Source organism: Sabethes cyaneus, chromosome 2, assembly GCF_943734655.1.
Source record: "Sabethes cyaneus chromosome 2, idSabCyanKW18_F2, whole genome shotgun sequence".
Classification (NCBI taxonomy): Eukaryota; Metazoa; Arthropoda; class Insecta; order Diptera; family Culicidae; genus Sabethes; species Sabethes cyaneus.
The window spans coordinates 217,798,936-217,825,662 of NC_071354.1; the positions used below are offsets into that span (position 1 = coordinate 217,798,936).

Genomic DNA, 26,727 nt, shown 5'->3' on the forward strand with positions numbered 1-26,727 from the left:
TGGTGCCCACCGCTTTCCTGTTTGTCATCGGGAAGTGCCCCATTTTGCTCATTTTCCCCTATTTTTAACATTTTTTACCCTTTTTGGACTATACCAAGCCAGGTTTTGAAAAAACAAAACATGAAAAACCTAATTATTTTGTGTAAAGAAGTCCACAGAATCGAATAGGGTTGACCCCGTTTATTTTAGAGCGAAATCATCGCTTCGAGGCCATAAACTTCAGCTTCTGAAGCAGCGGAACGGTCGCTACGTAGCTATGGGAATACGCTTAACTTTTTGCAAGTTAAGTTTTTACTAATCTTAATACAACCGTATACCGGAACGTCCAGATTGGCTTAAAACATTCAAATGTTGATCCAAGAATTTGTCTTAGAAAATACCGTAGTTGAATACATCATTTGCCATACTTCTTTATTATTTTACAATTTATAAATGACCAGTTTTAGGTTCTGGTAGTACTCTAAACGGAGGTTCCGTAGTGTGGAGCATGAACGAATGCTCTACAGTATAATGTATTCATTCTTACTGACTCAAAATGAGATGGCAGCAGCAAATTTCGTTTTATTTCATCTATTACTTATGACGTGAAAAAATAATCCCACTGCGATCTGGAATATCTCTGGGAAATGGATCCAAAATTTGCTAATATATTTTTTCATTGAAGGTCAATCTAAGGTGGTTCTATGAAGACAACTTGTATAAAAATCGATCAAAAAATAGTAAAGATAGAGCCAAAAGTGTAACGGCAAGTACACTAATTTTTGAAGTCCCGGCGGGAACGTAAAGGTTAAAGTAGGTATGCAATAAGGCCGAACCTACACAATTGTGTAGGTATGAAAAACGATGTGCATAAGTAAGTTGTAAAAGTTATTTCGCGTAAATTTTTAATTACATCAATTAGAAATACTTATTACCAATAATTTTTTATCTAAGCAATTTCGAAATACGGGTCCAATAAGAAAATACGACAGATAAAACTTTTTGCTGTTTTCACAAGATTTTGAAGACTAGACAATCACCCATATTCTGTATTTCGAACGGGTTTATGTTTCGTTCGAAACTGACATTTCGTTCGAAAAAACAGCGGTTCGAACGAAAGATCTTCATATGAAAAAACAACTCGAACGAAATATTTGCCAAGTCGATCGAAATATTTCAACTCGTTCGAAATAGAGAATATGGGTGAATAATTAATCCAAACACAAAAGAAAACTTTTTTTCAGCTACTTTCTATTTTTTTTACGAGGTACGATGTTTACACAAGAGATTGGCGCCATATATGTAAAAGTACGACGTTTAGAAAAGAAAGGAAAATTTTTTAAAAGTAGTCATGTCTCACCTACACAATTGTGAGGGCTCGGGCTTAAAGGGTTATGGAGACACTCGCCACTACGGGCCAGACTTTTACCATCCGACCGATCTTGTAGAAATGTCGGGGGTGAAACGTGCCCACGCATCACATCTTTATTGATTTCAAAGCAGCACACGATACAGTTGATCGAGACCGGCTATGGCAGATAATGCACGAACACGGTCTCCCGGATAAACTAACGCGACTGATTAGAGCTACATTGGATCGAGCGATACGTTTCATGCGTATTTAGGGGAAACTCTCGAGTCTCTTCGAGACGCGGCGAGCGGTAACCAAGGGTAGCTAACTTGTAGGTTTTACAGATGACTTTAACATCTTAGCCAGGAATTTCGCTACGGCTACGGAGGTAATTTACGCCAGACTGAAAGTGGACTCTAGGGGAATTGGACAAAAAATAAATGCGTCAAAGAACAAATACATGAAAGGAAGAGGTTCAGAGGAAACAAACGCGTTCCTCTCATGGGTAGTAACTGTTGAGCGGCGCGTTCAAGCGGGATATCGGGCCTACTTTTCGCTAAATGCTAAAAAAAGATCAAGAGCATACGCCGTCGTACGAAGCTGACGATGTACAAAACCCTTGTGTAAGGAATAGATATCTCCGGGTGGACTCACAGGCTTTCGGATAACCACCACTTCTCACACGGGAGGGTTTATCGAGACTAATCTAATTTTGGAGTTACACAAAAATGGCAAGCAAGCATGTGGGTTCTTCCCATTTGACATAAAGTCATTACACTTGTTAGACCGGCAGTTCTTTATGGACTTGAAGCCGTGACGCTGCTCAAGGAGGACATACGCACCCTTGCCGTTTTCGAACGGAAGGTACTGCGGACGATATTTGGTGGAGTACAAACTGAAAACAGAGAGTAGCGGAGACGTATGAATCACAAGCTATGAGCACTACTTGAAGAGATTCATGTCGTACATCTGGCGAAAGTCAGTCTCAGTAGGCTGTGGTGGGCCGGACACGTCGTAAAGATGCAGGATGACAGTGTAACGAAAACAGTTCTTTTCAATGGCTTCATCGGCATCAGGAACAGGGGGTCTCTACGTGCGAGATGGTTCGACTAGGTCGGACGGAAGCGATTTACGACTTCTGATTGGTCGAAATAACTGGGAAATTGGCGACGAATGGTCCAAGACCGCGTTGAATGGAGACGACTGTTTGAAACAGTCCGAACCAATCCGGCTCTAGGCTGCTGACGACGACGATGTTAAACCCCCGCTTAACTGACTCCAAAAAATCGAAAACTAAACAAAATTTCACTTTTCAAACTGAGCAACACTTTCCAATTGCTCGATTTCTTTTTCCCGAAAACGAGTATCAAACCAACAACGGTTATTTTGCATCACAATTCACAATTGGTGGTGACTAAATAACTCGACATTAAAATAATTGATGAAACCAAACATTTCATTCGAAAGTGGCAACAATTTGACACTGCTGAGCCCAATCATACAACAATTCCAAAACGAACTGCAACACGTTGATCATTGTTTCGAGCTCTCTGGAAGAACTAATAAACGAACCGTTGCTTGCTAGTTCGTATCAACCGAGCAGCGGAAATGAGTTATTCTATGGAAGCCCGCCGTTCGTTGTTTCCTCCGGTGCCACGAAAAATATGCAAATAATAGCACCCAACAATGAACGGACGTGGGAAGTAATGATTGTAATAACTGTTTCTTTTGTAGCTGAAGGGAGTGAAGTGTTGGCTAGTCAAAACTTCATTGTTCACCGTTCATAATGACTAACTTAAATGCTTGTAATTTTGTTTTCCTTTTGTTCGAAACGGTACCACAAGTTGTTGTCGATAGAAGATAGACACATCATCCATCGTTCGGGAACGTTCGCAATCGAAAGGTGCTTCCCTCGGACGGAGGAGCCGCGCACGATTTGCTTCCCATGCACGACACGATATGCAAATCAGCGCGACGCATGGAATAAATCATCCATCGTAAGCCGAAGGCTTCGCAGTTGGTCGAAATATAAAAACAAATCCACCTCACCCGACTGGAAGCGCGATACGGCGCGCCGCGCCGATCCGGTGGGCGAAAACAAGCCGTCAATTGGCCGACGCGACGCGCGGTTGTTGCACTCGGCTCAGGATGCATACCTACTGCTTACTTACTACACAAACATTTCACGCCCAACGGTTTAATGGCAAAACAGCCAGTGACGGAGGTGCCAATGACCGGTTCACTCTGGTTGGGTAGTGCCGATGCAATAGAATTTTTTTTCTTCAAGTCTTAAATGTCCAGAAAAAGTTACATATCATCAGGTTAAAAATAGTGGAACTCAAAATTTATTCACCGAACAATCACAAAATCTGCATTATTCCAAAATATTTTGAATAAAATCTGGCAATTTATTCAATCATGCATGGAAAGTCTCACTAAAAAAATATTTTGGGATCTGAGAAGAATAGCTCATGGTTTGGTTCCCGGGTATACATTCAAAAATCAGCAAACTCCAAACAAATCTGTAAGGTTAGGATCACCGTTCGCAGGGCGGTAGCTCCCAGTTGGTTACTGCGACAGCTTATGATAGCTGAGAAGAGTGAACAAAGTGGTATCTTTGTTTAGCCCTTTGTCACATATATACACCCCAACCATGTCCAGTACAACCGATAAAGCATTCGTATATTCCTTGCACGACGGAATAACAGTCTGATTAGAGCGTGATTTAATCTAGTACTAGAATTACACTTTGTGTCTGTTGGGTTCTTTGTCGATTTGGATACAAGAATATTGATCTCAAAAAAAAAAATGGAACAAGATATGAAAACATTGTATATTGTTATTTAATTGTGAAGATCTGGTTCAACTGCGTAATTTATATTGTTTTATAAATCAACTCAAAAACAAATTAAACTATGTACAAAGAATTGGTTAGACGGCATAACTGGTTGAAGCCAAAATTGGTATCACTGGCAAACGCGAGTTTCCCACTATTTAAATACAAATTTCGACCCTAAACTGCGGTCTCGAAATAAAAATTCAATGAAAAACCAAGAAATATCGACTACGCTTACAGCGTAGTCACGTTTCGTATTGAAAGTAACCATTCCTACGTGTACGATGGCGTTCGGTTACACGATTCGTGATGTGATATCAATCGTGTAGTAGTTCTGTTTCTGTCCGCCTCGCTCCCGGCTAGATAGCAGCAATATTACTATGCTACTCCCCGCTACCGAACGAGTTACGACGGCACATGCATACCGACATGTCGACATAGGTATTACGCTAGAAAGAAAAAATAAAAAATAAAACAGCAATAAAGATGGAACAGATATGCTATCGCCCGGGAGCAACTGAAACTCCCTACGAAACCGATTTGAGAACCAGCAAGAAGCCGCGCTTTCACAGTCCTCGTCGGTCGTAGAAACTTAAAAAAAAATAGAGGCGAGAAACAACATGACATGGCTGATGAGCGAGCGTCGAGCGTTGCTGGCTTTGAAAGTGTTTTGTAGTGGAATTGTTTTAGCATGGCAGCTGCTGGAATTATTCGTTTTTTAGAAAGCAAAATAATGCGGGTCCAGAGTAGTGTCACCATTATTTTATTGCTGCACACAATGCTGAAGTTCACATACACGTTGGGCGGTATGTTAGTAGTAAAATGGCTCTAAAAGTTGACTTTTAGTTGACCGAGATTCAGAGTCATGACTTTCCCTCGGACCTATAAACAGTAATTGTTTATAAGTCAACAGTTAACTATTGCTTGTAGTATGTTGCAAAAGCTGACGATTCGAAAAGAACGCAGGAATTTGGTAATTTTCATAAACTTATATTAAATAGATAAATGGTGTATTTGAAATTCAAATGAGAATACGAAACATCGTTGAATCCAAATTCGTCAACTATTGAAGTGATCAGAACCTATTACATAATTCTTATGAATGTGGATTTTTACAGATTAAGCGGAAAAAACAGTTACATAAACAAAATTATGTTCCTTGTTTTGATATTCAAACATGTTATTAAAGGAGACAAGCACACGATTCGATCTGTGGTACTTACAAGGAATTAAAGTAATTTTTTCATCAATAAACATAGTTTTTTCAACATTGAGAGAAAGTTTTTGTTCAAAATTTCTTCTAAGCAATATGTTATACGCATGGTATGACCTTTGGTTTACCAGTTTTCCTTGAATGACTTTCATTACACTATCAAAGCATAAAAATACAATGGAAGCAATAATATTTTTTGGTCCATGGCTACTCGTCTCCAATTCGTTAAGCGTCTCGACACACGCAAGTCGGCTTCAACCTGGTCGAGCCAACTAGTACGTTGGGTCCGTTTATTCCTGGTGCTGGTGGGGTTTTTGAAGAGAACAGATTTCACTGTACAAACGTCCGGCATCCTTACGACGTGGCTGATCCACCACAGCCTCCTTTTCGCCAGCCTTTCGCCAAGTATTGCCTATAACTCGTGGTTCATGCACCTCAGCCACTCTCTGTTTACTGTTTGCGCTCCACCAAACACTTTTCGTACAAATAAGGCAAGTGTCTTCCGTAAAGAAAGTTAAAGTCTCAAGTCCGTACAGTACTACCGGTCTGATTAGCGTTTTGTACATTATATGCTTTGTGCGGCTGCTTATGCTCCTTGTACGAAGCATCTTCCAGCTTGAATGCGTAATTCATTCTTTTTATTCGTCTTGTTGTCGGCGGCGGCCACAGATCCCAAATATATGATCTAATATACTAATCGATCAATTTCAGTATCACCGTCAATAGTCACTGTCCGTGAGAAATGAACATTGTTTTTCTGGAACTTTATCTCACCATATATTTGATTTTTGACGTATTGATTTGTAACCCAATCAATCCTCCTAGTTTTAGTTTTTAGTCTGGCGTAGATTGCCTCCGCCGTTCCAAAATTTTTAGGAATGATATTAAGGTCATCTGCGAAGGCTAGGAGTTGGTTACTTTTGTCGAAGATCGATCCTCTTATTTCGATGCCCGCTCGTCGTATCGCACCTTCAATGGGGGTGTTAAGACAATCCACCTACTTGCCGCAACCTTTTGCGAGATTCGAAAAGACTCGAGAGCTATTCGCATTTAGCTGTATCATATGCTGCCCTGAAATCCACGAAAATATGGTGCGTGGGTACGTTGTGCTCCCGATATTGCTGAGGGATAGGGCTGAGAGTAAAAATTTGATCCGCACTAGCACGGGTCCCTATCAAACTCGCTTGATATTATCCTATGAATTCTCTTATTATTGGGAGTAAACGACATAACAAAAACTGGGAGAGCAGCTCGTAGTCGGCGTTGACCACCATAATGCCGCGGTAATTACAGCAATAGAGCCGATCGCCTTTTTCGTAGATGGGACAAACTATACCTTTCATTCACTAGTCCTTTGGAAGTCCCTCCATTGCAAGTTGCAATTGGACTTTCAAACGGACATGAATTGGAATTAAATTAGACTAGATGTTGAACTCAAATTGAGCTTGAAATTGGACTTGAAAGCACACTCGAAATCAGAATTCAATTTTACTTGAAATTGGACTGGACATCGGATATAAAATTTGACTTGAATTTATACTTTAAATCGGAGTTGTAATTGGAATTAAATTCGACTTAGGTTTGACTTTAAAATGGGACATTAAATTGGACTTGAAAGTGGATCACAATTGAACTTAAAATTGCACTTAAAATTAGGCTTAAAATTGCACCCCAAATAAGTCTTGGTATTAGACTTGAAATCGAAGTTGAAATTGGAATTAAATTAAACATGAAACTCGACTTAAAATCGGACCACTGGACTTGAACTTGAAATCGGAGGTGAAATTGGAATTAAATTGAGCTCAGAATTGGACTTAAAATGGACTATTGGACATGTAATCGTACTTAAAGTGCACTTCGAAATTGAACTATTTGATTTGAGATTAGGTCTGCAATTGACGATAAAATTGGACCTCAAAGGAACTTTAAATTCACTTGAAATTGAACTTGAAACTAGCTGACCCGACAAACTTCGTATTTCCACAAATTAAACTGTGTTGTACATAAATCGTGAATCTAGGATGACCTTTGTCACAATCTCAAGTTTTGCAAGTTTCTTGCAAAAGCAAAAAGTTTCTTGCAGTTCGAGTTTTTGGAGTTCATGGGTGATTTAATATACAAATTTTTCTCACAGTTAAGTAGAAAACAACTCCCCCCATTGCTTAGCTTGATAAAATAAAGCGGATAGTATTAAAATATTCGCCATGATTATATAACATTTCGCCGAATACCATTTTGCGGCCACTTCTCGGTTGGCCATAACGCGGAATGTAGAATTTCGCGGAATACCATTTCGCGAAAAACCTTACGCGAGATGTACCATTTCACGGCAAATCTTTTCGTGGAAATTACCATTTCGTAGGGGTGATCCTTTCCTTACTCGCTGTCGTTCGTTCGGACCCAATCATAAGAACCTTGCCTGGCCCCAAAAATCCCTACATGCAAATTTTCACGCCTTTAGTTCTTCACGATCTTCGTCCTACTCAGGATCGTGGACAATTCATTCCGCGCTTGTTGATCCCTGACCAAATTGTCCCTCATTTTTCCGAGGTACTTCGCTTTTTGGCATTCCCCGTTAAATCAGTCATTTCGCGCACTCGAGGTTTCTTCAAAAATGTCAGAAATGTCCAAAATGCCCAATTTTTGTCCAAAATGTCAAAAATGTCCAAAATGTCAAAGATGTCAAAATGTCCAAAATGTCCAAAATGTCCAAAATGTCCAAAATGTTCAAAATGTCCAAAATGTCCAAAATGTCCAAAATGTCCAAAATGTCCAAAATGTCAAAAATGTCCAAAAAGTCAAAAATGTCCAAAATGTCAAACATGTCAAAAATGTCAAAAATGTCAAATATGTCCAAAATGTCCAAAATGTCCAAAATGTCCAAAATGTCCAAAATATCAAAAATGCCAAAGATGTCAAAATGTCCAAAATGTCCAAAATGTCCAAAATGTCAAAAATGTTCAAATAGTCAAAAATGTCCAAAATGTCAAACATGTCAAAAATGTCAAAAATGTCAAATATGTCCAAAATGTCCAAAATGTCAAAAATGTCCAAAATGTCAAAAATGTCAAAAATGTCAAAAATGTCCAAAATGTCCAAAATGTCCAAAATGTCCAAAATGTCAAAAATGTTCAAAAAGTCAAAAATGTCCAAAATGTCAAACATGTCAAAAATGTCAAAAATGTCAAAAATGTCAAATATGTCCAAAATGTCCAAAATGTCCAAAATGTCAAAAATGTCCAAAATGTCAAAAATGTCAAAAATGTCAAAAATGTCAAAAATGTCAAAAATGTCAAAAATGTCAAAAATGTCAAAAATGTCAAAAATGTCAAAAATGTCAAATGTCAAAAATGTCAAAAATGTCAAAAATGTCAAAAATGTTAAAAATGTCAAAAATGTGAAAATTGTCAAAAATGTCAAAAATGTCAAAAATGTCCAATATGTCAAAAATGTCAAAAATGTCAAATACAGTAATGACCCGATTTTGTCACCCCCATGATGAATTTAGGGGTGACAAAAACGGGACAGTGACAAAATCGGGTATTTTTTCAATTTTATATTTTTTTGCAGATAACTTAGAACGAACTACATATATTTCATTCTGATCACTTTTAGGACCTAACGCACTTCCTTCTACCTCTCTGTGGACATTTGTCACCTGTGCTGTGAGGTCCCACAGGTATGAAAACACGCGTTTATTAATTGCGCCGAAATGGTTGATTATACTGGTTGACTATGTTCAGAGAAATGTCACAGCGTAAAAAGCTCTTTCTTATGGTATGAACGATTCTTTGATTAACCCCCCTAAAAGTAAGATAGAAAATTTATTTTTCAAGCAGTAAGAGGTAGAGCAAAACAATGTTCTACAAAATTTTTGAGAAGATTATTATAAAGAACTTTGCCAAAGAAAGTGACCTTCTAGCTATTATAGTTGTGGAGATAAGAAACAACTTTTGTGGAAACTCCACGAAAATCAACACAGTTCTTTTCACAGTGTTTTAACACATTTGACATGTTTGAAAATGATTTTCAAACTAAGCTTTTGATAAATCAAAAGCGTGACAAAATCGGGTAAAAAACGTGACAAAATCGGGGGTGACAAAATCGGGTCAAAAACGTGACAAAATCGGGGAGTGACAAAATCGGGGAGTGACAAAATCGGGTTACCACTGTATGTCAAAAATGTCAAAAATGTCAAAAATGTCAAAAATGTCAAAAATGTCAAAAATGTCAAAAATGTCAAAAATGTCAAAAATGTCAAAAATGTCAAAAATGTCATAAATGTCAAAAATGTCAAAAATGTCAAAACTGTCAAAAATGTCAAAAATGTCAATGTCAAAAATGTCAAAAATGTCAAAAATGTCAAAAGTGTCAAAAATGTCAAAAATGTCAAAAATGTCAAAAATGTCAAAAATGTCAAAAATGTCAAAAATGTCAAAGATGTCAAAAATGTCAAAAATGTCAAAAATGTCAAAAATGTCAAAAATGTCCAAAATGTCCAAAATGTCCAAAATGTCCAAAATGTCCAAAATGTCCAAAATATCAAAAATGTCAAAAATGTCAAAAATGCCCAGGATGTCAAAAATGTCCAAAATGTCCAAAATGTCTAAAATGTCAAAAATTATAATATAAATGTCAAAAATGTCAAAAATGTCAAAAATGTCAAAAATGTCAAAAATGTCAAAAATGTCAAAAATGTCAAAAATGTCAAAAATGTCCAAAATGTCCAAAATGTCCAAAATGTCCAAAATGTCCAAAATATCAAAAATGTCAAAAATGCCCAGGATGTCAAAAATGTCCAAAATGTCCAAAATGTCTAAAATGTCAAAAATTATAATATAAATGTCAAAAATGTCAAAAATGTCAAAAATGTCAAAAATGTCAAAAATGTCAAAAATGTCAAAAATGTCAAAAATGTCAAAAATGTCAAAAATGTCAAAAATGTCCAAAATGTCCAAAATGTCCAAAATGTCCAAAATGTCCAAAATATCAAAAATGTCAAAAATGCCCAGGATGTCAAAAATGTCCAAAATGTCCAAAATGTCTAAAATGTCAAAAATGTCAAAAATGTCAAAAATGTCAAAAATGTCCAAAATGTCAAAAATGTCAAAGATGTCAAAAATGTCCAAAATGTTCAAAATGTCTAAAATGTTATACAGTGGTAACCCGATTTTGTCACTCCCCGATTTTGTCACTCCCCGATTTTGTCACCCCCGATTTTGTCACGTTTTTGACCCGATTTTGTCACCCCCGATTTTGTCACGTTTTTTACCCGATTTTGTCACGCTTTTGATTTATCAAAAGCTTAGTATGTCAAATGTGTTAAAACACTGTGAAAAGAATTGTGTTCAACAAGTTGATTATCGTGGAGTTTCCACAAAAGTTGTTTCTTATCTCCACAACTATAATAGCTAGAAGGTTACTTTCTTTGGCAAAGTTCTTTATAATAATCTTCTCAAAAGTTTTGTAGAACATTGTTTTGCTCTATCTCTTACTGCTTGAAAAATAAATTTTCTATCTTACTTTTAGGAGGGTTAATCAAAGAATCGTTCATACCATAAGAAAGAGCTTCTTACGCTGTGAAATTTCTCTGAACATAGTTAACCAGTATAATCAACCATTTCGGCGCAATTAAAAAACGCGTGTTTTCATACCTTTGGGAGTGCTGTGAAAAGGTGACAAATGTCCACAGAGAGGTAGAAGGAAGTGTGACATGTCCTAAAAGTGATCAGAATGAAGTATATGTAGTTCGTTCTAAGTTATCTGCAAAAAAATAAAAAATTGAAAAAAAAACCGATTTAGTCACTGCCCCGTTTTTGTCACCCCTAAATTCATCATGGGGGTGACAAAATCGGGTCATTACTGTATTTTCATTGCAGCCGGGACCTTCAACGAGAAAATTTACGTGCACGAGTACCTGGATGAAAGTCCGATGCTTTTCCGGAAATAATACGATTGTTCCGTGCTGTTCTGACTGGATTGGGCATGCTGCCATTACAAAACAAAGGCTAAGGCAAGTATTTGAAGCGAAAAGCATCTTAGGGTAAATTGCTGTATTGTGGCGAACAAATTGGTGACTGTACAGAATCTGATGGCAGGAGTTAAACGGAAGGTCCGCCAATTCGGCATTGGTCGATCTCCGGAAGTTTAATTGAATACAGTTGGATTTCGAATTTGACATGGTTCGATTTTGGCAACAAAAGTATTCGTTTTTGGCAACACAAGATGTTTCACTTCCAAAAATATGATTAAATATCAACCAGTTTCCGCATACATGCTTTAAATGACGAAAAAATAATGCCCTGAGTATGTTCATGAAAAAAAGTTATATGGTTTCGGATAATAATATCTTTATTGCCGTAGGACTACGTCTTATCGCAGGGTGTCAATAACTTATTTGCACCAAATGGATAGCTCTTGTCGGACTTTTTAAACATAAAATGGTTGCAATCGTTGATTAATGATATTTAGTCAACTTCTAAAGCATTTACATTAAATTTGTACATATCGAGAAAGGGTCTCGATTTTGGCACGATTTCGATATTGGCAACATAGGCGACACGCATTTGTTGCCAAATTCGAAATCCTACTGTACTATTCTGTATTTTACAATAATTCAGCATTGAAAAGGGAAATAATTTGATTTTAATATAAAATTTAATCAATTTACCAGCATTATTTGACCAAATTTCGTTCGTGACACCCTTTATGAACTTTAATTGGCATAAATATCAATTTTACGAAGCAACGTATAATCAATATTTTCGTATCTGATGTTGCAATGTCAATAATATGAATTCCAATCTACTTACTTCATCCTAAAGATTAATTCAATCACTATAAACGGTGTGACTCAACAAAATCATATGAGCAATCGTGTCTATCGCTCAATGAGCGATGTTTGTTTTTACCATCTATAAACCGCACCTCGTACTCCCACATTAAACAAAGTAAACAACTGTTCCGCAAACCTCAATCGTCACCATCGATTCGTTCTCGTCCTACAGATTGTGATTGATGGTGTCCCTTCGGGGATACGGAAAGAACACGGCTGGAACGATTATTATCGTTCAATCTTGTCCCTAGCACAGCGCGCGGTTACCTTTTTTCGTCACGGGTTTACACTGCATATAGTGCCTGAGTGGAACAGTGTCGATCGTACACCGGAGCGAATTGTCTGGTGGCGCCTTGAAGAAAATCAGCACCAAAAAGGAAGGACAGATGAAACAGTATCCTGTCCTGGAACAAGTAAAGACTTAATTATGGAAGGCTCAGCATATCGGTTGTTCCTTTCATTGCTCAGATTTCAATCATCTTCTGTTATCGCGTTTCCCTGCGCTGTCCTGTCACAATCTTCAAACGGCCAGTGAGTATTAGAAACCCTTTTCAAAACGAAAGATGAAAAATGAGACAAGATCACTCAAAAAGATATTCAACTGAAATGGATTGTGGTGGCTGAAAAATGCGGGATGTCATCCATGAAAAATGCCCCGACTTAATTTGGATAGTTGGAAAACGTAAGACGAAAAACGATAAAAGGGAATCTCATCATTTATTTAATTTGCTTAAAATTATTTTGTTGTTATTTAAAAAGTTGAAAGTTACCGTTTACCAACTTTACTGACTACCAGCTTCCTTCTTCCGTACTCGAATAGTTTTGTTACATCGCATCCTGCATTGAGGATGCTGTAAGTCATTTTTTCATTTCATACGTGCCTCGTCAGCGTTTATGCATGAATGAAAAGCGTTTGTCTTCAAGGGCCGCACCGCACCGGGAAGTAATTGACCCGTTCAGAAATGGGGGGAAGAATGAAAGTTTAAAGATCGATTCAAACCGGCCGTCGGAGGGTTATAGAGATACGAACTGTGGTAAATCAAGCTTAGGACGACGCTCCACTCACTGTGCCGGTTCTGGGCCAACGAGAAGAAGACCCTCCCTCTGATACGCTCAAGCGTAACAATTTTTCATCTCGGAACAATTAATTAGGTTTAAATACGGGGAACTTTATGAAAAATGATGACAACGTTTCCAGCTGTTTTACCTGCTCTTTGAGGCACTTGAATGGCACATGATTAAGATGGGCGAAGAACGAAAGAAAAACCTACATCGTCTTTCAATGAATGTGGGTCAGCCCGTTCTTTCGAGAGGGTGTAATGTTTCAGACGAGAATAAACAAATGCTTTGATATTCGAGGCGGTCTTCGTCGGGGGTGCTGCTGTTCACAGTAATCCAGCGCGGGTTGCATTCAATGGTATAATTAGCCATTTGCAACGATCGGAATCGTTAGGTGTCGGTTTTCAGTTGAAATATAATGATTGCGGGTTTACGTAAGGTTGGAAGTCTGTGGAGTCATGCAGTGAAATAAGCTGTACTGATCATATTGTTGGCTTTATGCTAAACGTTGTGAAATTTGCTCACTTGGTCCTTCACTTTATCGATATAGTTGGTGAAATGAGAATTGGATGTGAATAATTGCAAAACTTTTGATAGACGAATGAAGCAGAAACTATGTGTTTTTGTTGGGAAAATAAAAATTAAAAACGTACCCCAGATTAAGGGACAACTTCGCTATCATTTTTTGCGGTTTTAAATTTCAATCAAACAATGCTTAGATCCCCTTTGGGGAGCAATTCATTGCCTGCATGGTACAAGGCGGCACACTCTAAATCCGGCAGGAAAAGTATGCAACGAATTATGTTATGTAATCCTAACGGTTAACTTTCGTTTTCCCAAAATAAAGGGTTTTCCAACCGGAGCTAATTATCTCCGGGGCTTTTAGTCGGTAATCACTCGCAATTCCTGTGCGCTCGTACAAAAGCCTAAACTGGGAAAGGTCTGCTTACGGGCAGTAAACCAGAAAAGTCGAGAGTCGAGACAATACGAAAGGTTTAAATAATGGCTTTTTTCTTCCGTTAAACTTCCTCCGCTGTGTTCGTATTTTTCGTTCATGCTTTTGTATTTTAAAAGGTAGGTAATTACTCTATTTGCTGCGATAGATCCTTGCTGATAAACAAAATTACTCTTGGCATTATTGTGTTTAATCTATTATGTGATTTAGAATTATCAATATGAAGAATGTGATTAGAATTACGAGGCTAGTGAAATGATCCTATTGACTCCAACAGTCTCTTCCAGTTGAGATGTGAAAATACAACGACTGGTTTTCTAGACTTTGTCATAAAAAATCATTACTCTTGAACAAACCATCGCAGAACAAACATTTGTTAATGAAAATGCAAACTAATTTCTCAGCATTAGAGGAATAATATAATAAAAAAAATTGTCCTCGGTAATATCGAAATTTAAACTAAAATTGGTTTTGCGTCACAATGAAACTCGAACAATGTCAGTATCGGAAAGCCGAATAGAAGATCGAGAGTGTAGAATTTGCTTAGCTAAGAACACACAATGGGCCGCACTGATGTTGAGACGTCATCGAGCATATGAGAGAATCTACAGCTAGCTATGTAAACACGTAGCCACTATCAGATTTTTCAATCAACAACGAAGGCTGCTGCACCACACACCTGACACGCCTGACACATGCCGCAAACCTCGTCCGCCGGATTTCACTCTTAGCTTCATCAGCTTCTCGCTTCTTCTCAATCTGACGGCAGACCGGACGATAAATTGAATGATACCCAGCTAGTCTACGTTTTGAGCAGGGCGGCGGCGGTGACCGGGCCACCAACTCGGGTGGGCACGTGCACCGCAATTAGGTAGAGGTGCTGAAAGCGAAAAAATCCACTGAGCTGTTACCTGCCACAAGGCCACACAGTTCGTCCGTTCGTCCGGCGGTACACACTCTGGTGAAGTTGCTTCTAGATTGAAATTGTTTGTGCAAAGTTTCAGTTGTAGGCTACGAGAAGAGCTTAGATGTTAAAACAGTGCGCCTGTCTACTGCATGAATGGAAAATGGGGTTCGTGTCTCACGTATGGGGGGGCTGGTGGGAAAACCGGAGAAGAGCATGCTGAAGCGTACTACTGTCGTACTCCTGTCCCACTTTAGTGCATTGTGTGTCTTAAGATAGTGCACGACTGGCAAAAATGGTTTCAGATTTAGAGTAACCGGACTCGTAATTTGCGTATCTCGCAGAATTGCAAAGGACGAATTTTCTAGCAAAAGAAGTTTTCCATTGACCCTATTTCCAACCTACAGTTCTTTTCTCGTCGTTGTTTCTCAGTTTGCAAAGAGTACTTAACGTTCAAATTTGAAGTTTGATGACGTTCCCTAACTTGCGTTGTTTCCAGCACACTAAAGCTCGATTTAGTTAATAATATCTGGATGCACAGAATTAGCTCTATCTCGGAGTTGGTTTGACATATGGAGTATTATGTAGTAAAACAAAGGTTATGAAAATAATACCCATGCCATTGTCGAAACACAGTTCCATTCTGATAACGTCACGGCTTGGTGAATTTTATGAGCTGGTGGAACATGAGCATGATAGGCTGCCACACAACCAAATTGTTCTTGCTGGTCGTAACGTAATAGTTAGATAGATGGTCGCTGCAGTAGTGCCAAGATCCTCAACTTTTTTGTACTACAATTGAGCGCCATTACTGTGGAGTAGTTTTAGTTTCAACAAGACGGCGTAACATGCAATTGTGGAGCAGGTGCGAAAGCCTGCTCTTCTTTCGAACCCATTTTACGCTGAGCGCTTGTAATATAAACAAGTGTTATATTTTCAGAAAGAACAGACATACGTCTACCACTCTGCAAAATATTTCACTCATTGTTAATGTATTTCCGAAGCTGTGTGTGTTTAAGGGTGCCCAAATTTTGTCGCGAACAAGCCTTAATTGATACAACTGTTAGAAATATCGGCATTCTTCTCACTTTTCTTGGGCAATACAACAGCTTAAATGTTTAGCAAAACACCTCTAGTAACTCCGAAGAAAAGTTTGTTCATTTCTCCGTCGATACGGACAGCCAGTTGCAGATTGGTCTTCTCCTGCGCCTGCGTACGGGTAAATCCAAAATTCCACCTACGAAATTACTACTGCTGGTTTATGGGCGCACGTAATTTTTCTTTGGCAGCAAAAGACGAACGGCTCACTGGTAACTTTGCTCTTTTGTTCAGACTGAAATTGAAATGCTCCATTTTATTCAATGTAGATGACAGAATGAAGAACTACGAAAAATAGGCGGGACCGGTTCTTGTCGCTTGTTCTGGTGCATAACACGAGGTAAGCCGGCGATCAGCATTATTCAAACGCTAGCTGAGCTACTGCCTTACATCTTCCTGGCATGTCTGGACGCGACACAGGAGAAAGCACCAAGAGCAAACGAAAGTCACGCTCGAGTTGTGCACGTCTGCAGTTCCCGGTCGGTCGTATTCATTGGCTGCTGAGGAAAAGAAACTATTGAAGCTGGAGCTGGTTGCCGTGATGGAATAATTTACTGCGGAAGTGCTGCTCACGACAACAAAAAAACCAGAATTATCACACGTCGCTAGCAGCTGACCACCTGGATTGGCATTTCATCGTAACTCATGACTATACACTATACTATACATCGGTTCTTTTAAGGACCACACAACAATTGAAGAGTTTATTATATTTTATTGTTCAGTTGATACGATAATAACACAGGCAACGAGGGACAAATTAAATTTATCGCCGTTGCGGACGACCATCAAGTGACGGGAATCAGTTTTCTAGTCACGGACGACATTTTCTACCACTTCCAAGGGTCTGAGGGATGGGAAAACTATCATTAACTATCATGATAGTTATCAGTAAGCAATAATATCACTAAGCATCAGAAAGGTTTCGCTGTAATTGATATTTACTGATACAGTTACGTCATCCCGCGTGAGAAATTAATTAGATTACACTGGTATGTGGGTTGCTACGTACGAAAAACGAGGATGACACAATCTTTCGTCGTTGGTGTTGGGAGCTTCAAGCAGTCGTCTCCATTCAACTCGATCTTGGGCTGCTCGTCGCCAATTTCCCAGACCTCTCAGAAGTCGCAAATCACTTGGACTGGGTCCATCCCGATCGACCCATCTTGTACGTTGAGCTTCCTGCTCCGAGATCCGGCGGGGTTGTTGAAGAGAACTGTTTTCGTCACACTGTCGTCTGACATCCTTACGACGCGTCCGATCCACCATAGCCTACCGACTTTCGCCGGATATATGATGGAAATCTCTATAAGCAGTGCATCAGCTCTTGATTCACACACCTCCGTAACTCCGCATTCAGTTTGTACCCCGCCAAATATCGACACAATACCTTCCGCTCCAACACGGCTTCAAGTTCATAAAGAATTACAGGTTTAATAAGGGTTTTGTGCATTGCCCGCTTCATACAGCAGCGTGTGCTTCTTGATCCTACGATCGTATTTCCAAGGACAAAGTAGGCCCGATTTCTCGCTTGAATTCGCCGCTGGCTCTCCTTACTAGGGTTGTGATCCGCGCTCACCAGCAATCCCAAATACACAAACTCATCTAACACTTCTAGTTTGTCGCCGTCAACGGTTACCGTCTGTGTGAGGCACACGTTTTTTTCATGTGTGGACTCATCACTGCGACCAGTATAGTTGATCTATTGTGATATCGCCCGGGCGTTTGCTGTATGACCTGCACTGCATTTCTTTTTGCTATAATCGCTATTGAGTGAGCGATATGCTTATTAAATTTTATGCGTGCTTGTGTATATTGGGGTTTACCCTTCCTTCAAAGCTTGATCTACTTTCCCCACTTATTCCTTGCTGCCAGCACTATCCCATATTATAGCCATCCCTGGCGAGGACTCCTTCGTTCCTCTGGCCAGTACACTTAACTATAGGAGGGACTTTTGCACTGTCAAGAGGCTTCAGTAGGTAAATATATAGAATTCAGGGTAAATGAGGGGCCTGAGAATAAACTCATGCTGAAGCCACTTGACATCGAATGGATTGATTCTACTAAGATTCGAACCCACGACCACTCGCTTGTCAAAGCAGACTCGGTAACCTTGCGGCTACGGAGCCCTCCGAGGCACACGTTTGTTTGCTTTCAGCTTCTTCCTTTCGTGAATTTGGTCTTCATTGTCAGTTTATCCAGAAAACCGGTTTCGTGCATTATGTGTCATAACTGGTCTCGATCAACTGTATCATATGCTGCTTTGATATCAATAAAGATGTCATGCGTAAGCACGATGTACTCTCAACATTTTTGCAAGATTTATCGGATGGTAAAAATTTGATTCACAGTTGCGCGAGCTCCCATGAAGCCAGCCTGGTAAACTACAATGTAAATTTACAATGACTAACGCAGTTTTAATATTACAATTTCCTACAGGGTGGCAACCACCTGGAAAAACCTGGAATTGTCAGCGAATTTGAAATTACCTGGAAAAACCTGGAATAATCAGGGAATTTTTAACAAAATCAGGAAATTTTTCAAACAACCCCAATGATCGATTCATTAAGTAGTCAAGAACACTTAGAAATAGATAAAGAAGTATGGCACACAAGCGATAGATTGGGTTATCGATAATTAGCTCAGTGTTTTGCAAAGGGCCTTATTCTGCGAGGCAAGTGAAGTGATATAACAAATTTAGTTTGCATTCACTTTGCGCGTTTCGTTTGACGTTAGTCAAGTCGAATCGAATGACATTGAAGTTTCAGGATGGACATGCTGCGGCATGTGACACAATTCGCAGAACATCGAAGTAAATGCCAGTGGCACCGCAGCGAAATTCGGTTTTCGAGAAAAACGTTGGAGAAATTTCACTGAACTCACGGCAGTACATAAACTTGCCATACTGTTGTAACAAATTGTAACCGAAATGCGGGTGTTGCGACCCTCCTTCCACGTTACGAATTTTTGGCTTTATCTTGGACCCGGAAGAGTAAATCACGATCAATCCATGCAAAGTGAAATAAGCCGCGTTGGTCAGAAAGTAGAACAACCACCAGTGGTAAAGCGAAATTACAAAATTAGCTCAATTAAACTGCTTTTTTGCATGGCTTACGGATCGAAGAACGAAAATAAACATACGAACATTTCCGCGTGGCTGGCGGGAAAAGCACCACGGCGGGCTCGAGAACTAGCCGCAATGGGCACTAAAACTCCGCTTGCGCCTGAGTTTGCGAATCAACTTGCGCGGGAAAAAGAACGGATGAGGAACTCACGGGAGGAGTGTAATTTGCTGGTCGGCAGAATAAGAGAAAGTGATTGAAGAATTCGCCTAAGGAAGTGGAGTAGGTGGGGAAATTTTCCTCAATACCTCGTAGATTGATAACAATTCAAATATCAATGATCGATACACATTTTCAGTTAAAATTATGTCGCAATATGAAACCTAGAATTTTATTAAACAGCGGGAAAACCTGGAAAAATCAGGGAATTTGGTTTTTCGTGTCCAGTTGCCACCCTGTCCTATTTGTTGCTGCAATGTCGCGATGGGTAAAATTACTGATATTTACTGATAGTTATCAGTAAAATACTAAAACCACAGACTAACAGACGTAACACTTCGAACAAATTTTCTAATAAAACATCGTTTCATTGACATCCCTAAAACTTGGAAAAAACACTAGCATCACCTGGCGTAGTCTTCGCGCTACGCAGAGCAGGTCGCTGTAAATTTAGCAATGCTATAAATTTACTTGTATATTATCTAACAGCAGCGCCAGCGCAGAGGAGCGGTGTTCTCGCGCAGCGACTGTTGTTTGAGTCTTGGCTTAAGTGAAAATTTGAAATGGTCGTTTTTTTGGCGATGGAATGGAGCTTCAGTGTTACGTCTGTTAGTCTGTGCTAAAACTACTGATAGTTATTGGTAACGATTTTTAATGATAGTTCCCATCACTCTGCAGCTTGTAAATTAGTGTTCTTCTTTTGTAAGCCGCAGAAAAGTTTTGCGTAAAATTTTCAGCTTTTTGAAAGCTAGCGCATACCGTGTACCGATTACCAGAGAAAAAGCACTATTCAACGTAGAAATAGATAATGAAAATGGATTTACTATTTGGTTTAGTTTGACTGATTCGTTTTAATAAAATAGATTCAATCAATTCATAGAAATAACTCCTAAATTTGTTGAACATTGAACGTATACAATGTATAGTTTGATAAACGCTACGTACAACGCATGTAGCATGTATAGATGAAGAATTGTATTATTGCATACATGGATACATCCTACTATCGCTACAAAGAGACTTGCGTAGTCCTACGTCAGCTATGCGGTTGTGTCTTGTGCACAACCCCTCTTTTGTAGTTACAAAGCTGCAATGCTAGTATCTCATTAGTAACTAAATGAACGCCCAGATAACACAAGATCGTAATAGAAAGTTCACATTAAATCGTTTTCATGTCAATTTTACATTGGAATTGTATAATGATTAGCGTATGTCAAAACAAAGTGAACAATAAGTTGTTTTGCAATCGTAAGTGTCCTCATATACAACTCATGACTGTGAATTATAAAGCAGTATAGATGATTGCAATATTTAGTTATATCTCAATCATATATTCAGGAGTATTAAGTTGCGTGTTATAAAAACCGCTGTATAAAATGCAAGATAGAATTAAAAATAATCGTCAAAATTTTCGCACGTATATTGCCTCCACTTTGGTACATATATGCTCTTATCTGACGTGAAATGTAACTTTTTCGTTCAGATATGATGTCGTATTTTTCAGTAGCAATCGAGATATACAAGCCAAATGGTTTACTGGGCGTTTGCTTAGTTACTAATGAGGTACTAGCGTTGTAGCAGCATAACAACAAAAGATACAGGAAAACCTTTTTCAACAAAATTGTTGATAATAACTAGTTCTACAAATGTTCCGTACAGCATTTCGTCAAATTTCGCTCGGCTGAGACGTATTGTCAAATGAATCCAAATTGAGTCATAGTGATCGAACCTTCCCTGGTTGTGGTAACCGAATTAAGACAAATTTCAGTCGTAATCCGGTTGCTTCAACAAAATGAACCTAAAGTGTACTACTTGGGTTGGATCTCCCAAGCGGCAATTTAAGTTTTATTACGTTCTTCTAGTGGTTATCAAGCCCAATTTCATAAAAACCGCTAAAAAATCAGAGGGGTTGTGTACAAGACACGACCGCATATATAGGTGACGCAGGACTACGTAAGTCTCTTTGTAGTGATAGTGGCATGTATTCATGCTTGTAATCATTCGATTCATCATGTATACATGCTATATGCAACATATATACATGCTACATGCGTTGTATGTAACATTTATCAAAGTAGTAACATTGCATACGTTCAATTCTCAAAAGATTGTGCATTTGAAAACAATTTAACAAAATCAAGAACACAAACTATTGCTTTACTGCTACCTTACTGAAATTAAAGATTGTTTTTATTATCCTACCTTACTGAAATTAAAGATTGTTTTTATTTCCCACGTTGAAGGGATTTTGCCAATTCAATCCTATTTTATCAACAGCACATCTTTTCACTACACTTCTAATGAAACGGCAAGCATGCGTATTCATACAGAGTCATATTATAACCGAACAGTACAGCTGTAGCACATTTTTCCAACACAGATATCAAGTTCGTCGAGGTTTAATCGTCTCGCAGTAAGGAATTTGCGATCTGTTGGGACAACAAACTTGTGTCATTTTTTCTGGCACACTTCCCTAACACAGACATCAAATTGGACTAGGTTTAAAAGCGTTCGTAAGAAATCTGTTGGCACGAGGGGGCTTTGTTACTCTCTCTGGCGTACTTCCCAAGCAAGGACATCAAAATGGTCTAGGTTGAACAGTGGTGTTAAGAAATCTTGTTGAAATGAGGGAACTCTGCCACTTGTTTTGGCTTACTTGTCAAGCACTGCACAGATATCAAATTGGTATAGGTTTAGACCATCGTAAAGAATCTTCCAACCAATCACGAAGCGAGAATTCTGGTAAAACATAGGTTCATTATTTTCAATTTTTCAATAGTTCAACATCAAGAATCCATACTTTTCTTCATGTGGATCAATTCTTAGAAGATTTTCCGATCGACTGGTGTAAGAATATTGAATATCGATCGGAAAACCGCTGAGCTATTAGCGCTCAAAACCTTTCATTTTTCGTGACGCTCGCATTTTTCGTGACGCTCGCATTTTTCGATTTTTTGGAATGACACCCTATCTCAAAACTTGCCGTAAGACGTAGTCCTACGTCAAAACTATGAGGTCCACTAGAACATTGTGATGACCGCTATAAAATTGCGATAAGTAGACTTATCACGCTCTGCAAAAGGCAGCAATAAAACCGATTACGCTTTTGTTTGTTTACGTTTGTATGTTTGCATGTCCTGCCACAACTCCAGAACGCTTGAACGTTTTCCAAACATTGACATAAGAGAATCAGTGTGGGAGAGTTAACAAAAGGGGGAGGGGGCTTCCCTCACAAGAGGGGGGGGGGGTTCAAATAAGTAAAAGGGTTTGCGTTTCTCTTGCAAAATCAGAAGCAGTTGTGCAAGTGGTTGGATGACAAGAAAAGGTTTCTGAAGGGGCGGGATAGGATGACCATTGACAAGAGGCTGGTTTAAAAACGTAACAAAGGTTTTGTATCGTTTTATAGGAATTACCGAAAAGAAGACAGATTTACAAGTGGCTGGTGGACAGCGAGAGGGCTGACAAAGGGCGTAGACAAATTCAAATGAAGAACAAGAGTTTTGTTGCTTGCATTCTGAGAATTTTCGTTACAAGGGCTCCGAGTAAGATCGGACAATCAGCTAGTAGTACATAACAAAGGATCAATAAATAAGCACCCAGCTGTGTTGCCAAGAACGACGGGTAATTTGCGTTTCACTCATTTCGCTTCGTTTTTTTTTAAATATCGTCGTGTCGCGTCAAGTCCGTGTGAAGTCTAATCCGATTTTTTCGGCAAACATATGTTTTCAGAGCTATGATCAGAAAATCATGTAAAAGTAATGAACTATGATGCTTTAGTCAAATTTGAAATTGCCTTGATTAAAAATTTTCTGCTTATTTATCAACTTTTAATAACGTTGTGAGGCAACGCTTCCAGAATCCCGAGGATTCCTATTTCATTGTCAAGGCGATTCCTTTACTGATTAATAGGTATCCTGGGGATTCCAATTTCCAATTCTCATACAAGAATGCTGGTTCTATAAGCAGGGCAGCCATGTCTGAATCTTCTTCCTCTACACGATTCCTATGTGAGGGACCCTTGTGCGATTCTTTTCGTTCGTTCGGGCAATCGACGCTCGACGCCGATCTTTTTGCGTGCCAGCAGTGTATTAAGTTCAAAGGGCACTGTAATAGTCATTATTGACTCAACTAGATGATGTAAATCAACTAATCAAGCAGAAAGTTTTGATTTCTACCTCTTTGTAGATCTTAAAAAAGATAGACATCCACAGAAAGATTTTAGACAGTGGGTATGAGGCGTCCAAGTGTTTTTCTGTATTCCGCACTTCGTTCTTTTTTTAAAGAATCGATATTGAATGAACGCACTGCTTAAGTGTCAAAGTTTTTTACCCTTCTGTTTTTAATTCTTTTTTACTAATTTCGCTTTCTACAGCTAAGTTTCATTATACATTCCTCGAGTCAGTACCATTCTTATTAGTCCCTGGATGTTTCATCGTCGGTAAAGTAGAGTTAAGCGCAAAAAACGGGTGTGGAGAAGCATGAGAATGTCTTTTTTTTTATTGCATGAGACTCACTAATTTTTATCATCAATCTCGTTTCAAGAACCAGGAGGCGAGACCAGTTATAATTTGCCCTTAGGCAAGAGGCGTCATTGCGCACCTACAGCCGGTACCACTCCCTTGTCCCGGCAAGAGGCTTGACAAAAATGATTAATTCAGTATACGGTAAGGAAGTGTGGAGAGGCCTGAAAATTGACCCATGTTAAAGTCACTTGACATCGGAATGGTCTGATTAAAGTTTCTCAGATTCTAAAATATTACAAGAATATAACGATAAATTTAAAATTTTTAGGCGAATTTTAGGAAATAGCCTATATTACTTAGTCTAATAAAGGTTTTATGGTTGTTTTATCACAGTTATGAATCTTTAAGTGCTCCCTTTACAATAAATTTTTTTGTTGAAACTTGAATTTCATTTCGTAAAGAAAAATATAAAAATATAAAAATATCGATTTTATCCATCTCTCAACGAGTGATTCCATATATCACTGTTTTCTCTGAAATCATTTATATCCAGCAAATGGTCGAGAGTTCAATTTTGTTATAAAAAATTTCTTTATTATTTTACTTTTATTAACGACGGTCGCCAGAAATGATATTTAAATAACTTTTTACAACCCTCTTGATGACTTGCAGTGAGTTCTTTAAAGTCTAATGTGGAAATGTTTAGTAGCATCACAATAAAAGCTATAAACACTTTAACAAAATCGAAAGCTATGTGTCCACTATTTAAATTCATATTTCAATCTGCTCTTACACCTTTGCTTAAGCAAAGTGGCGTAAAGCAAAATTTCCGCTACCTCATTGTGATAAACATTTGATAAAATCAAAAATCAAAACCAGCTTCGGTATGCTATGACACATGTCCAGCTACCGCGGGCTACCACATGTGTGCCGTCCGCTTCAGAACTAAAAACAGAACCGGCCAGGGAATAAATGAGGTTTACCTTGAATGTGCACGGTTGCTAGAAGTGCGCCTTACTGTGGCCGCTGGCAGGCAGCTCTCTTTCAGATCGGTGCCTCCGCAGATGGGCCGAATGCAAGTCAACCTTCCACCGCTACGAATGTGCGAATCCACTCCACTCTGTCTGAGGTCTGTTTTTTGCCGCTCCAGCTAAATTAAACTGCCCGGCTGGCTGTATAAGACTTCGACCGAAACTATCAGCATACAATTTTGCACAGCATCACCCCGCGCCTAGCCTAGCCTAGCCTTGCCTGTCGTCCGGTAATTGGGCTTCAGCGGTGGACTTTCAAGGTAAGCTTCTTTGATTGCTCCACGCAAAAATATACTATTTATTATCGAACGCAACCGCTGACCAATTGCAACACCTCTTCTTCCTTTGTTGGATTCTCCTAGAGCCGCTTCCACAAGCACTTGTTCACGGTTCGGAGGGGGTCGGGTCGTTTCTCTTCGAGATTATAACATACACACCGCACCCAGCAAGGCGTTTTTCCTCATACTTGCTAGTTTTTCTCCACACTGACCACCTACTTGCGAGCTACAATTAGCCCTATCGGATTATTGCCCACGGAGGTGGCAATATTCTAGCTTATATGTTCCTCAAAGTAACACGAAAACGGAACGCAATGTCGCTTGTTCCCCCGAAATTCACGTCCCACACTCACTTTTGCCAGCTGAAAATTGCCAGAATAAACAGCAAATCGATTTTTCTCAGTAAACCACTTTATGATGCTGCCCACGTTGGCCTGCTTATCGTTGCTCAGTGGGAAAACCCGGATTCCTATCACACGCACCGCGCAAATTATTCACCGTTTGGGTTAAAAATCCTACCACGATCCCGTAAAGGGTAGATAATCTACTTCTACGTTTTTAATTATGAACAATGGTTCTAAGGAATTACACTGCACTATATGGGAAAACTGTATATAATGCTGGGAAGAGCTATAGAGCGCCCGACGTGCCACAACGTTCCAGTGACCGTTCAGTGAAACGCACGCAAACCCAATGAGCAGAGAGAGCAACGTGCAGTCAGCACGAGCCGCAGCGCATATCAACTTCGACGGCGTACACAGCCTTTGTCGAGGCCCCTGTGCGGTGTACGGCTCGGCTGGCTGCAGCATACCGTACGTATAGCTTGAGCTTTGCTAGCAGCTGGAAAACTGCGAGCGGACTCCGGACTCTCCATACCCAACTCTCGTTGAGCTCTCCGCTGTTTCAGCGACCGAAACGAACCCAAGCAACAGCGAGCCAATGTTTTTGATATTTTTGCTTTCCCATGCCGTTCTGACAGCTCTATCTATGCAAACAATCCCGCAGTGTGTTTCGGTGTCGCTGTGCCATGGCCTTTTTGCTGCGTGAATCATCTCACCCTCGCGCTCTCTCTAGGCTTGATGTGTGTTCCATCCACACGGCGGACGGGACTCCGAATCGCTTTAGCGTTTGCCTTGGCAATCGATTCAAAACAGAGAGCAAAACTTTATGCTAGATACATAGATGGAAAATCAAGGCTCAATGCTAGTGACAGCTGTTTGCTTGTGTTGCTTCGAGTTGCTGCAGCCGACAAATTGGACTTTCACGCGTTACATTTCGAATGGTCGCGGGGCGGTAAAATGCGTTATATTGCGCATGTGTTTTCCATCGAATTCGTTGAAGAAAAGCAAACTTTCCAATTGATTATAGGTTGAAAACATAAAAAATCGGACACACGAAAACTTTGCTATTTATTCATTTTATGAGAAAAAAATTCCATCAAAAT

At 39.3% G+C, this 26,727-nt stretch overlaps 1 protein-coding gene across 1 annotated transcript in view; it reads right to left on the reverse strand.

Moving 5' to 3' along the window:
* The window catches only part of LOC128734561 (gamma-1-syntrophin), a 101,335-nt gene extending 76,360 nt beyond the window's left edge, over window positions 1–24,975 (reverse strand). The window contains exon 1 of the mRNA XM_053828824.1: window positions 24,958–24,975. The gene's annotated coding sequence lies outside the window, so the exon portion shown is untranslated. The remainder of the gene's footprint in view (window positions 1–24,957) is intronic.
* Window positions 24,976–26,727: the final 1,752 nt, after the last annotated feature.